We start from the raw sequence: 11,858 nt of genomic DNA on the forward strand, positions 1-11,858 counted from the left end.
AAAGTTAAAATATCCAGACATGTAGTGAAAGTAATTCTCCCCAGATCTTCCTCTTGGAACAGAAAAATAATGTATTAAAGATCAATTGATGTCATATGTTTCCATCAGTGGTTGTAAATTAAAATTTAGTTTATAATATAATTGTGCCTTTATAAAATATAGGATAGCTTTTTCATGTGGAATTGGAATTTCCCGTATTCTTCATTTGAAAAATTATTCTTAAGCATCAAGAAGGGCTGTTTTTATAATGAGCGTTTTCTTTTTTCTTTTTCTGATGTCTTATGTCAATGGAAAAGAACTCCCCCCCCCCAAATAAGTGGTGCTTCTTATCGTGCAAATGTGATTCCAGAGCACACTTCTCTGTCTTAATCACTGAAATTATTTGGTTATCAAAGCCATACACAGTTCATGATTTGACTTTCATCCTTTTCAGACTTATCCATGATATTGCTCTGGCCTTGAAAACATTAAAATGGCCTTTGTTTGATATTCAACATGTAATTTCAGAAAGACGTGTTCATTTTAAAAATTGAGACTGAATGTTACTGTGATAGAGGAGTCTTAACAAGGCCTGGGAATGGAACCACATTTTCTAAGGGCGAAGATTGGGTGAGGGTAGGTAGAGTAAATACTAAAATAAACCAGGGTGTTTTTGTGTGTGAATGTGTGATTGTAGTATATGTGTGTACATTAAAGTCTCTTCCCTATAGCAGATAAAAAACATTCTTTAAAAAAGCAGAGATTATTTCTAAGAGAAATCTTACAAGTCTCTTCTAACAGAATTATTCTAAATTTGGTAATTTGGAAAATAATTTCTTCTAATCAGCTGTTCCTAATAAAGAGGCAACAAGCCATATGTTCTGTGACAAATCAGACTTGTTTTGGCAATGGGAATTATTTGACCTGGTTTGGAACTATCTGAACACTAAGAGATTCAATGCCTCCTGCCCTCACTTAACCTACCCCTCTGGGTAGAGGTATTTTTCTATGTTAAGTCCATGTAAGAATAATACAACTGCATATTTTGAAAATAGAGATTAAATTACTTTCTGATAAGTGTGTTCAGGATTTCATGCTGCTTCCTGACATCAGCAGTTAGTGAATAGTTTTGGGGGAATTTCTGTAGATGGCTTCTGCTGCAGAAGGAGTTTTTGCATTTATTTTTTAAAAGTAATTTCTTGTACTGGCTGTTGTGAGGCGTGCTGGTGTGGTGAGGTAGAGAATAGGGGGTTGGTACAGGGTCTTGACAAGGAGGTAGGAACCTCCCAATTGAAAAATCCTAACTGTCCTGGCAGAGTGTCCTTAAATAGGATAGGTCCTAGGAAAAAGGATATTTTGTTTTTACAAGGATCCACCATTTAGGGAGTCCAAATTCAGTCCATGAGACTTTGTTCTAGAGGTTGCCACACTGCTTGTTCTTGTCATTATCATATAAGAAGCAATAGGATTTGTTTTGGCCTCAATGCACAATCAATTTAATGTCATTTCAGAGTATGCAACTGGTATTTCCTATGGAAAGATACTACATTCAAAACTAAAATAATTTATTAATAAGAAAAATTAAATCTTTTCATATTTGTCTTTTTCAGGATTATTATACTAATATTCATATTTCCAGAAAGCTCTAGTATTTGTGTGTGAAATACTTTTTATTTATGTATCTTAAGAATTCAATGTTTATTTCCAGTAAAGCTCTGATATATTTGTGCTCTTGCTTAAGAAATTCTTAGAAACAGCTTTGCTCGATATACTTCTAATTGAGGAATTGCTGAAACTACTTGACTCCTAATTGTATTACCCCTGCCTCTCTCTTGCTTCTATTTTTGTTTAGTCTGGGTGCATCCCCACAACCTGGTGCCTAAATGATAAACCCTGGCCGGCAACCCTGGCCAGGCAGTCAGACAGCTGCTGCCTCTCCTGCTTGTGCTGTCAGGAGTGTGCTCTGGGGACCAGTGACACTGAAGAATTCCACAGGTCATCCTCACTGACCTAGAAAACCAAAGAGGTTCTAGCTTTTGCCCACAGCTTGCAGCGGTGTCACAGCTCTGTTAAGCTGGGCAAAAGCACATAGTAGCTCGAGATGTGGCCACCTCAATGTCATGATGGTGTAGGAAGAGCCATCTGTGTTCCTAAACTTTATAGAAATGACCTGAATAATTCCCAATGGCCATTTCCCCCTTTTGCTCTTTGTTGACATAGCTCAAATGCTGTGATTCAGGTTTGGAAAACCTGCAATTCACTCCAAAATTATTCTACGAGCTATCAGATCAAGCAAATGGCACATACAGCCTAAAGGACCTCAGTCAGACAAATGTGGGTTCTCTTACTTTTTGTTTGCAGTTTCCCGCTTTGATAAGAAAATCAACTAGGAAACGTAGACAAAGGTTAATTCCCTGGCCTGGCAGCTGAGCTGTAATCGAGCCTGTGTTCTTTAGTGAGCTTGCACTTGCTGGAGACGTTTTAATGTCTTAATGAAAGGACAGGGAAATTATCACTCACTGATTTGTGTTTTTAAATTTGGAGTTTCTAAATTAAGACTACTTAACGATACAGGCATGCCCATTTCCAGGACTGGATCTGCAGCTCCTGCACTTGATGTGTAACCTTGAGGGCTTCCTGTGAGGTAATTATCATGCTGGGATGAGCTAATCTCCCATAGAAGAGTACACCTGCCTCATTCTGCTAACAAATAGGCCCCTGCCTTCTCAAGTCTGCCTGAGCTGACTTATTATATCTCCCCCATCAGCAGAAAGACTCATATCATCACTGGGCCAAAGGTGAATTGCCTAGAGAAAAAGTTGGAATGAATTTTTTGCAGTCCCATTTCACCAGACATTCAAACCACTTCATTCTGAAGAGCAGAGACCTTTAACTCTGTCACATATTTATATATGCTTATAAGGCCAGGGAAGGATCTTTCTGCAGATCTGCTGTGGGTGAATGTATCCAAATAGTATTCCAGAAGAAACAGTCTGCCTTTCAAACCTTTGTTCCCCAATGTTATTACTCAGAGAGAACAGAAATACTAGGGCTGGCTTTTTAGTTTACTTGCATTTTGGAAGTTGGATGTCCCTGCATTTGTCATGTGGCAATAGACTGACATAGAATTTTAAGTCCAAACATAACACGGAGCTGGAGTAGGGGTGAGGCTACACAAATGTCCATTTAATCCTAAAAAAAAAAATAAATAAATAAATAAAAAAAGAGTTTAGCTGATGCCTGTTTTCTGTATAAAATGTGGCTTTTAAAAAATAGTTTTTTAAAATTCCCTACAGCAAAAGAGGCTAATATTCATTTAAAACCCAATAACAATTAAAACCCCCAATAACAATTAAAACCTACAATGAACAACTGCTCTAGCTTTGTTTATTGCATGCATAAATAATCATACTTCAATGAACATGTTAGTATCTATGATCTCTTCCCCGATTAAGGTTGCCTCGAGACTGCTTGCTTTGGCTACTGTAAATGTGACATGAATTACGCTCAGGAAAATGTGTCTAACATGCTGGGTTTGAAGTAAATTATTTTCTTCTAATATACCTACACAACTGTCACAAGGAATTACACTGCAGATTTAGTGATGTTAAGTGTCAATTGTAATTTGGTGACAGCCATTTTATTGGCTATGCATACTGCTCTGCTAGGACTGCTTCTCAGTATGGAGGCCACCGTATCATTAAAAACCAGTGATCCTTCACTGATGACATAATTTGACTGGCAGAGAGAGGAGCAGAGAGGGGCTTGCTTCCACCTGCACAGAATCTGCTGTATGTCAGAGATGAATTTGCCTTCAAATTAGAAACAGCACTGCAGATGAGGGGCTGTGATTTTGCTTGAGTTCTTTTAAGGCATTTTTCTGGAATGGTTACTGAGCAGCTGATAGAAGTCTCCTTTAATATGTCAAACATATATATTATGTAGCCCGTAAACATTTCAAATATTTTTAGTCATAGATTATGGTGAATTATCTATGTATTGGTATCCGCTGAATTGAACCACGTGCATTTTTGCACACTCTTCCATCCATTCTTTTGTCTATAGCCCTGCCTTTGGCATAGGTTTCAGGAATAAAATTTATGTGATAAAATGGTAACCAGAAAAGAAAAAAAAATTACAACCTAACCATACAAACCACACACATACACAAGAAAAACCCCAATAAAAAACAGCCAAGGTCTAATAGGAGCCCAGTGTTTCACCAGGTAGGATAAATCATCAGAGCTATGTAAAAATTTACAGTAAGAACAGAACTATAATCATACATTCTGAAAATTTTATAAACTGACAATTCAAGTTATGTGTTTTATGCTAATATACATTGTGGTGGGTTCTAATAAACTGTGACTCACTCATAAATAGTAGAAAAGCTGACGGCACTCACGCGAGCACATACATACACTCGCACACACTTCTATGCTTATGCAGGAAACAGGAAATAGATTCTAAGACTTGCTTAGTGAATTTAAATCAATATAGCTGCATTCCATTTTCAGTATTTAAATTAAATTTTTTTGCTGCAAGGCACTGTAAGGAACAAAGCAAAGTACCTTAAAAGAAAGTGTATCACTCGTAATTTTAGCTCATTTCACACCTATTTGACAGCTTCTCTTAGCCAATTGGTTTCATTGAAAATGCTGACAATATTCACCTATTTGAGTCCTGCCCTTCTATGTGAAAACCATTCCTCTTAGATACACTTTATTAGCTTCCAACATGGAAAAATAACTTTCCCCCTCTTCATTCGACTGATACTTGCCATGATTTCCACCTTCTCTTACATGACATTATTTATTTATTTATTAAGAAAAGAAACTTTCCAGAGCAACAAATGGCATACCTTATTCATCCAATTTCAGTCCAGCCACATACATCATACTTAACCAGACAAGCTACTTATGACAAAGGCTTTGTCTAAAAGAAATACACCACTGAAGGTTGAATCAGAAGTTCCAAACATTTCAGACTTCCCCATTTCTGTTCTTGGCCAGAAACTCAATATCTCCATCTACAGAGACCCTGGAGAATATGTGAACATTTTTAGCCACAATAGGGAGGAAGGTGTTAATAAAAGAGCACTTTTCTAAAGAATAACTTAGATGGGGTTTGGCAGATCTAAATTTTTGAAAGCACATTTCAGAGCCAAGTGTGGATATGTTAATAGCTTTCGAATAGTGGGCCATGGACTCCTATTTTTTGAGACTGGTCAGTGTCCCCACATTGACCCAAGACAACAGCAAACAGAATATGGCAGCAGGATAAATACAATCTAGGTGGCAAAATCAGGAGTCACTGGCTCCTCTTTCGTCTTGTCATTGGTTCTCAGGCTTCTGAGACTTAGGCTTTTTATCTGAAGCTTCTTCCTTTACTGCCTTATTAATATAAATGGGATCCATAAAAATGCTTGATTACAGCATGGTAGGCTAAAATATGCCCATAAAAGTCTTTTTTTTTTTGGTAAGCTTCGAATAATGGTGATTTTTTTCCAGTAAGAGGAATGAAATCTTAATTCCCCTCATACTTTAATTGCCAACATTTTCCTTTAGTGTCATTTAACTAATTCCTGAACCGTCAATGATTCAAAGCATATATGTTATTGGAGACATCAGATATTCAGATAGTTTGAAACTAAAAGATATATATTAGGACCAGGCTTGATTTTGATAACCATTTACTCGGAGGGGAATTTCCCATCTGCTAAAGCAGTTATTTGTGTTTTGGACCACAGAAGGCTGGTCATCAAGCAATCCAATCATTTCTTCAGTGGAAATGATTATGGTTGAACAAGGAATAGCGGCTTCTCACCCAGTTTTAGTCAGGATGGAGACTATATTGCCTACAGTTAAAAACCATCAGGAAGAATGGGGAGAAAATGGAGATGAGCTGGTACTGGAAGTGGCAGAGGACCTAGGATTGTGGTCTGGGAGCTTAAAGGCAGGCAGAATGCCATGAACACTGTGTCTATGTCTCCAGCCCCCTCCAACTCTTGCTACGGAATGTCAGTTTCTGCAGCCCAAGGCCCCCAGCGTGTCAGTGAAACCAGAAGGAGAGGCACAACCTGGAACATGGAAGCATTTCCCTCTGGGCCTGTTTTCTGTGGTGGTTTCTGGACTCAGCCTTGCCTTCCTTACAAGCTCTGAGTGAATTGTGGCTCAAGCAGCTGTGGCGTGGCCACGTGACACAGTATTCCTTTCTGATGTACATGTGGCATTTTGCCATAAAAAGGTACAGCACATGGATCTCCTGAGGAACATGCATCAAGTTTATTTTCTGAGTAGTAAATGAATAAATTTTTCTGACTCAATTGGGAATGAAAGGAAAATAACCTGCCTTTGGAGCTATCCCAAGATCTGATTTCCTTTGGAGTGGTTCATGTAATTTAACAACAACAACCCAGTCATCAGAGAACTCCAGTGTAAGTATATAACCAACTATAAGCCTGGTAGATGAGGGAACTCTGAGCCCACTGGGGCTCAGGTGGAAGTAGGTAACTCTGAGCAGAACTGGGGGAGAGAATTTAGCTCAGGGAAATGCCATTTATATGCCAAGCACCCCATCATAGACAGATTCATTGAGATTCCCACATGCTTAGGACATTATATTACTACATTATATTACAATGCACTCAGAAAGGGTTTGGTTGTGATTATTGTCTCTCCAGAGTTTGAGTTTATCTGATTATATTTGTCAACTATTTTACCAGTGCTCTGGTAAGTATATCAGAAATTGGGGAGAATCTACCATAGCTTTGTGAGGAAGCTAAATAAGTCAAGTGCAAAGACTGGGACCTTATGCCAATAAGATTGCAGAATTTTTTAATAAAAGGAAAAAAATCAAGTTAATGTATAATTTTGTGAAGTTTTCAGTGAACAACTGCCATTCTGATCTTAAATTCTCTTAGAAGAAGACATTGTTGTGTATAAATAGGGTGACCCTAGGTCCCAGTTGACTCAGGAATGTTCCAGCTTTGTATCTGTTCCACAGGCTTAATTTTCAAAAATATTCCATTTTATTATCAAAAGTAGCCTGGTTTGGGAGATAAATTAAGTCTCCTAAATCATAAACAAATCTACCTTTGAAGTTTCATAGATTTATATAAGTAAGGAAAGCTGGTACATTTTGATTGAGGTCCCAGATTTGGTTTACTAAAGTCATGGAGAGAGCTGGTATAGTGCATGGAAACCAGAGCAAATCATGCCCAGGTGATAATGTGCCAGCTCTATGTCTCCTCCAGCTACTGTGATTTTTTTTGTCTTTTTTCCCTAGAACTTCTAGGAAGATGTTTTGAAATGTTGTTAGATAAACTATTATGAACTACAGATACAATTCAGATTTTCTTTTAAAGTTGTGATATGTAGGGAAAAAAGAACCCCAAGGAACTGTTTTTCCCATAATTTGTTTAAATGAGGCAGTTGGGAATGGAATTAAATTTTACTTCACAATGACAATATCTTGGATAGTGCATTAGAATAGATGCTAGTCTTCTGAGAGCAACACACAATGAATTATAAGTAGGATAAGGACCAGTAGATTCCATTTATGTACACATCTAAAGTTAAAGAAAGCTTCCAGTGAGCTAACTTAAGAACTAAAATAATTAAAAATATTTGTAAACATGGACACTACTTACTTTAAAATATTTAAGCAAGATTTTCCGGAAACTTCAGTTAATTATATTACTTATGTTAAATTAGAAGCTAAAAATTGTACTTTATTGCTTGACAGATTTTTATGATTAAATACATGCTGGTTAATGTGAGATTGCTATGAATAAAGATTTTATTTTTTTTTGTATTTTTCTTTGCAAAGCATGCATTAAATTAATTACTTAAAAATGTGTACATGGAATGATACATTCAAGGTCTTTGGGAAAACAGGAAATGTAGAGTAGTGGTATGTTTTGCTAGAAATATTATCTTCTATTTTGGTTCACTTATTTTTTGTATAGCACAAATCTAAATTGTTAATTGAGGAAACACCTGTTTTACCTGATTTTCTTAAGTGCACTGAATGGATATTGGATGCCTTGCAGCAAAACTCTCATTAAACCAAGGATCCCATGATAGGGGCTACAATGCCTGAATTATTGTGTCCATGAGAATATTATACTAAAACTTCATTGCATCATGATCCTCGGGGGCTTTGCTATAGAATTACTTGTAAATGGAACCATTTTGTAAAAACATCCTTCTTTCTGATGCTTCAGAATTTCACAGAGGTGAATGAGGAAAGATACTTTGTTACAGATAAGGAATTGATTTGGAGAAGAAAAAATATTAGAAACAAATAACTATTTCCTGGAGCAAAAAAGAGTAAATGAGAGGTGACATAGAGCTTATTGTGTTTAACTTCACTACAAACTAGAGAAGTATAAATGATACAAATATCCAAAGTGTATGCTGCCATGTTTTTGGATCAATGTCATATTCCTTGCACACAATCATTGGTGTGTGGGGAGTTTGTGATCTGAGCCAGCCCAACCAGACTATTTTGAATACTAGACCAGAAACACTTTCTCTGAGAACATTTTTATCTCATTTGTAGCCGAAGTCATCCTATCACCCCAAGGGAAGCCAGTTTTAAAACAGATTATAGGATACTATTTGAAGAATGATACTGATAGCCTTTCTGGGAGGATTAAATAAGGGGATGGTACTTTGTGAAATTTCCAAACTTTAAATGGGTTAACATTTGGGTTTTTGTTCAGTGAATAGGCAACTGAGGAAGACAGGTTATAGGAAGATTTTATAACTCTAGCAAAGAACCTATTGCAACAGGCCCTCAATAAATTCTTCATTTTCCTTTGCTGATCAATGTTCATTTTCTGGTTATGTTCCCCCCCTTCCAATTTGATATGTGGATTGGTTTCCTTCCAGTTTCCATGGCCCGGTGCCTCGGAATTCCCTATGTATCTATCAAGGGGCACAGGAAATCCCAATATCAACCTTCACACATTATGTGACCAAAGGGAGAACAATATCCTTCTATCCCACATCACTAGAGAGGGCAGTTTAACCTAATCACAGAATAGCTGGACATTCCAATCATTCTTTAGTTAGATACAAATTTCCTTTGAGGAAAACCAGATTCAGGGGCTGAAGTTGTAGCAGCTTGTGTGGTTCAGAAATGATCACAAGGATATTCCCTTTTGATATGCTCTTATACAACTTTGTGACTCCCTGAACAAGAGGGTGAGTCTCTCTTCCGCTTGAAGCCGAGTGGGTTTTTATAATTGTTTTGACTAATGGAGACTGGCAAAGTTACACTGAGACTAAAGTTACACTTTTGACTAAAGCTAAGTCAAAAGGAGAGAGACAGTTTCAGCCTGGTTTTCCTTCCACGATGCTCTCTGTTAGAACCCAGCCTGAATGCTGTGAGGAAGTCAAGGATATGTAGGGAAGAACTTAGGCCACTCCCAGCCAACAACTGGCACCAAATCGCTGCCACAAGAATGGGCTGTCTTGTATGTGGGTTATCCTGCCCTTTCTTGGCCCGTCCCTCCTAATGCTGGGTGGAGCAGAAATGAGCCTATTCTGCCAAGTCCTCTTCAAATTTCAGATTCGTGAGCAAAAACAAATGGCTGTTATTCAAATTATTGTTTTTTGTGGTTTGTTATATTGCAAAAAAATATGAATTCCCACCACTTTATGCCGTAGTGCTAGTATTATGGCCATTTTATAGAGAAGGAAATAGAAGCTCCCAATGGTTGGGTAACTTGTCATTTACCACCTGACAAGTGATAAATGTCAGGTGATAAATTTTGTGGGCAGATTCTAGAGCCTCCCTTACATACCTTCCCACAGAGGGTGCAACACAAGCTATTAGTCATGAATCAAAGTATGATGGCAAATAGTGTGGGCACTGGAATTTGACTGTCAAACAATGCAAACACTGCTCTTAGAATCTGGGAGTAGGGTAGGATTGTCAATGAAAAAAAAATGGGTAGAAATCCCTGTCTTCATCGAACTTCTTTCTAGTGTACAGGGGGCAATAAGATATAATTCTTAATATTTCCTATGGTTTGAATTTTCGCCCTCTACAAAATGCATTTTGAAATTTAATTGGTATTGAAATAGTATTAAGAGAAGGGAACTTTGAGAGATACTTAGACTGTGGAAGCTCTACCCACATGGGGGTGATTGATGCTGTTATTAATGGGCAGTTTGGCACCCTCTTGTCCATTCTCTTTTTGACAGCAAGATAGTCCTCATCAGATAACGGTGCCTTGATCTTAGACTTCCCAGATTCCAGAACTGAGAGAAATACCTTTCTGTCCTTTACAAGTTACAGAGTCTCAGATATTCTGTTACAGCAACATAAAAAGAACCAAGCATAAAAGCACTTAGCATAGTGTCATGCTATGTGAGATATGAATATTGGTTGTTGGTATGATTATTGATCTTGAAAAGATGGTGGTTATTATCTGTGACTCTGATGTTTCAAATACTATTTTCCATCCATTTTAACAGCCAAATTTTAATAGCTTTGATGGGAAACAACAGTTGATCTAATGTGAACAGAACATAAATTTTAAACCAAGATAATTCTAATAAATTCTAATAAATCTTGAAGTACTTAGCATTCAATATTCAAATATGGTGGGTTGACCTCTGAGTCTCTGGATTTATAAAAAGGGGATTATAAAAACAAACTTCATAGATGCTACAAAAGAAATTTCAACACAAAAAGTCATGACTATGTGTGGTGGTAATATGTTAGTAATTGAAGTCAACAGATAGCCCTCAGTTTCCCGGTCCATCAAATCTTTTCCCAGAGCTGATAAGCTACAAAATTAGCTGGTTTAAATTTCACTTCCTTTTATTGCTCCTGTGGAGATGCTAATGAATAATAGACATGGAAAGGCAGAGAACCCAGGTAATTAGTCTGTTGTGTATGTTTAGAGCTGGAAGGGACCTTTGAGGCTCCTCTGGTCTAGTTCCCTCACTGCAAGAGTTTAAGAAACCTGGGGCTTGGAGGTGCTAAATGACCTGGTTACACATGCTTGGTGAGTGTCAGAGTTGAAACAAAGTCCCAAGGCCTTGGCTTCTAGTCCTAACTTTCACTGATATTCACTCAGATTTCTTTCCTCCTCTCCTCCCCACATGCCCAACTGCTAATCATCTGGCACCTATGCAGAAGTAATATTGTGGTCAGTGAACAAAGGGTCAGAAAGGAACCTTGACTTTCCTTAAGCCAGAATCAGGGAATTCCAGCCTCTTTGCATTTGTTTAAGTGATTGACTCAGCCTGAAATGCCCTTGTGCTTGACTTATTCACATCCCACCAGCTTCCCTACATGAGGAAGTCACTTTTGTTTACATGGTCTGGCTGTAATGCTGTGAAGTCTTCCCTGGTCCTCTGGTTGAGCTACTTAGGTGACTTGACTGCTTTATCCACCTGTCTTGTATAACAGCCCAAAAGAGTTGCTCCCACTCTAAATTGTAAGCTCCTTTAGGGTGGACGGGCATTGCCATGAATGGATGACATATTAGCATCCACCAGCACAACAATCTGTATGTGATTTATTGTATATCCTGTTTTCTTTCCTAGTTCGGTAAGATGCCTTCCACATGTTCTTACAGAACTTTACAGTTAGCTACATGCATAGGCTAATGGTTAAATTCCAATCAAGGGCAAATTGTATGGTCATATTTTCAGAATGCTAGTAGCCAGAGTAATGAGGTAATGGGAAAAAAAGCTTTTTATCAAACAATGGTAATATGCAGTTGGCATTGTAAAATGATTTAATTTATTCAATTTATAGATGTTTTTATCATTTACTAGGCAAAAGGAAATATGTTCAGCCTCATGTTAAATAAACTTACACAATTTTTCTCTAAAAATAGATAATAATGTAAT

The sequence above is a fragment of the Marmota flaviventris genome, chromosome 5 (assembly GCF_047511675.1).
Source record: "Marmota flaviventris isolate mMarFla1 chromosome 5, mMarFla1.hap1, whole genome shotgun sequence".
Taxonomy (NCBI): Eukaryota; Metazoa; Chordata; class Mammalia; order Rodentia; family Sciuridae; genus Marmota; species Marmota flaviventris.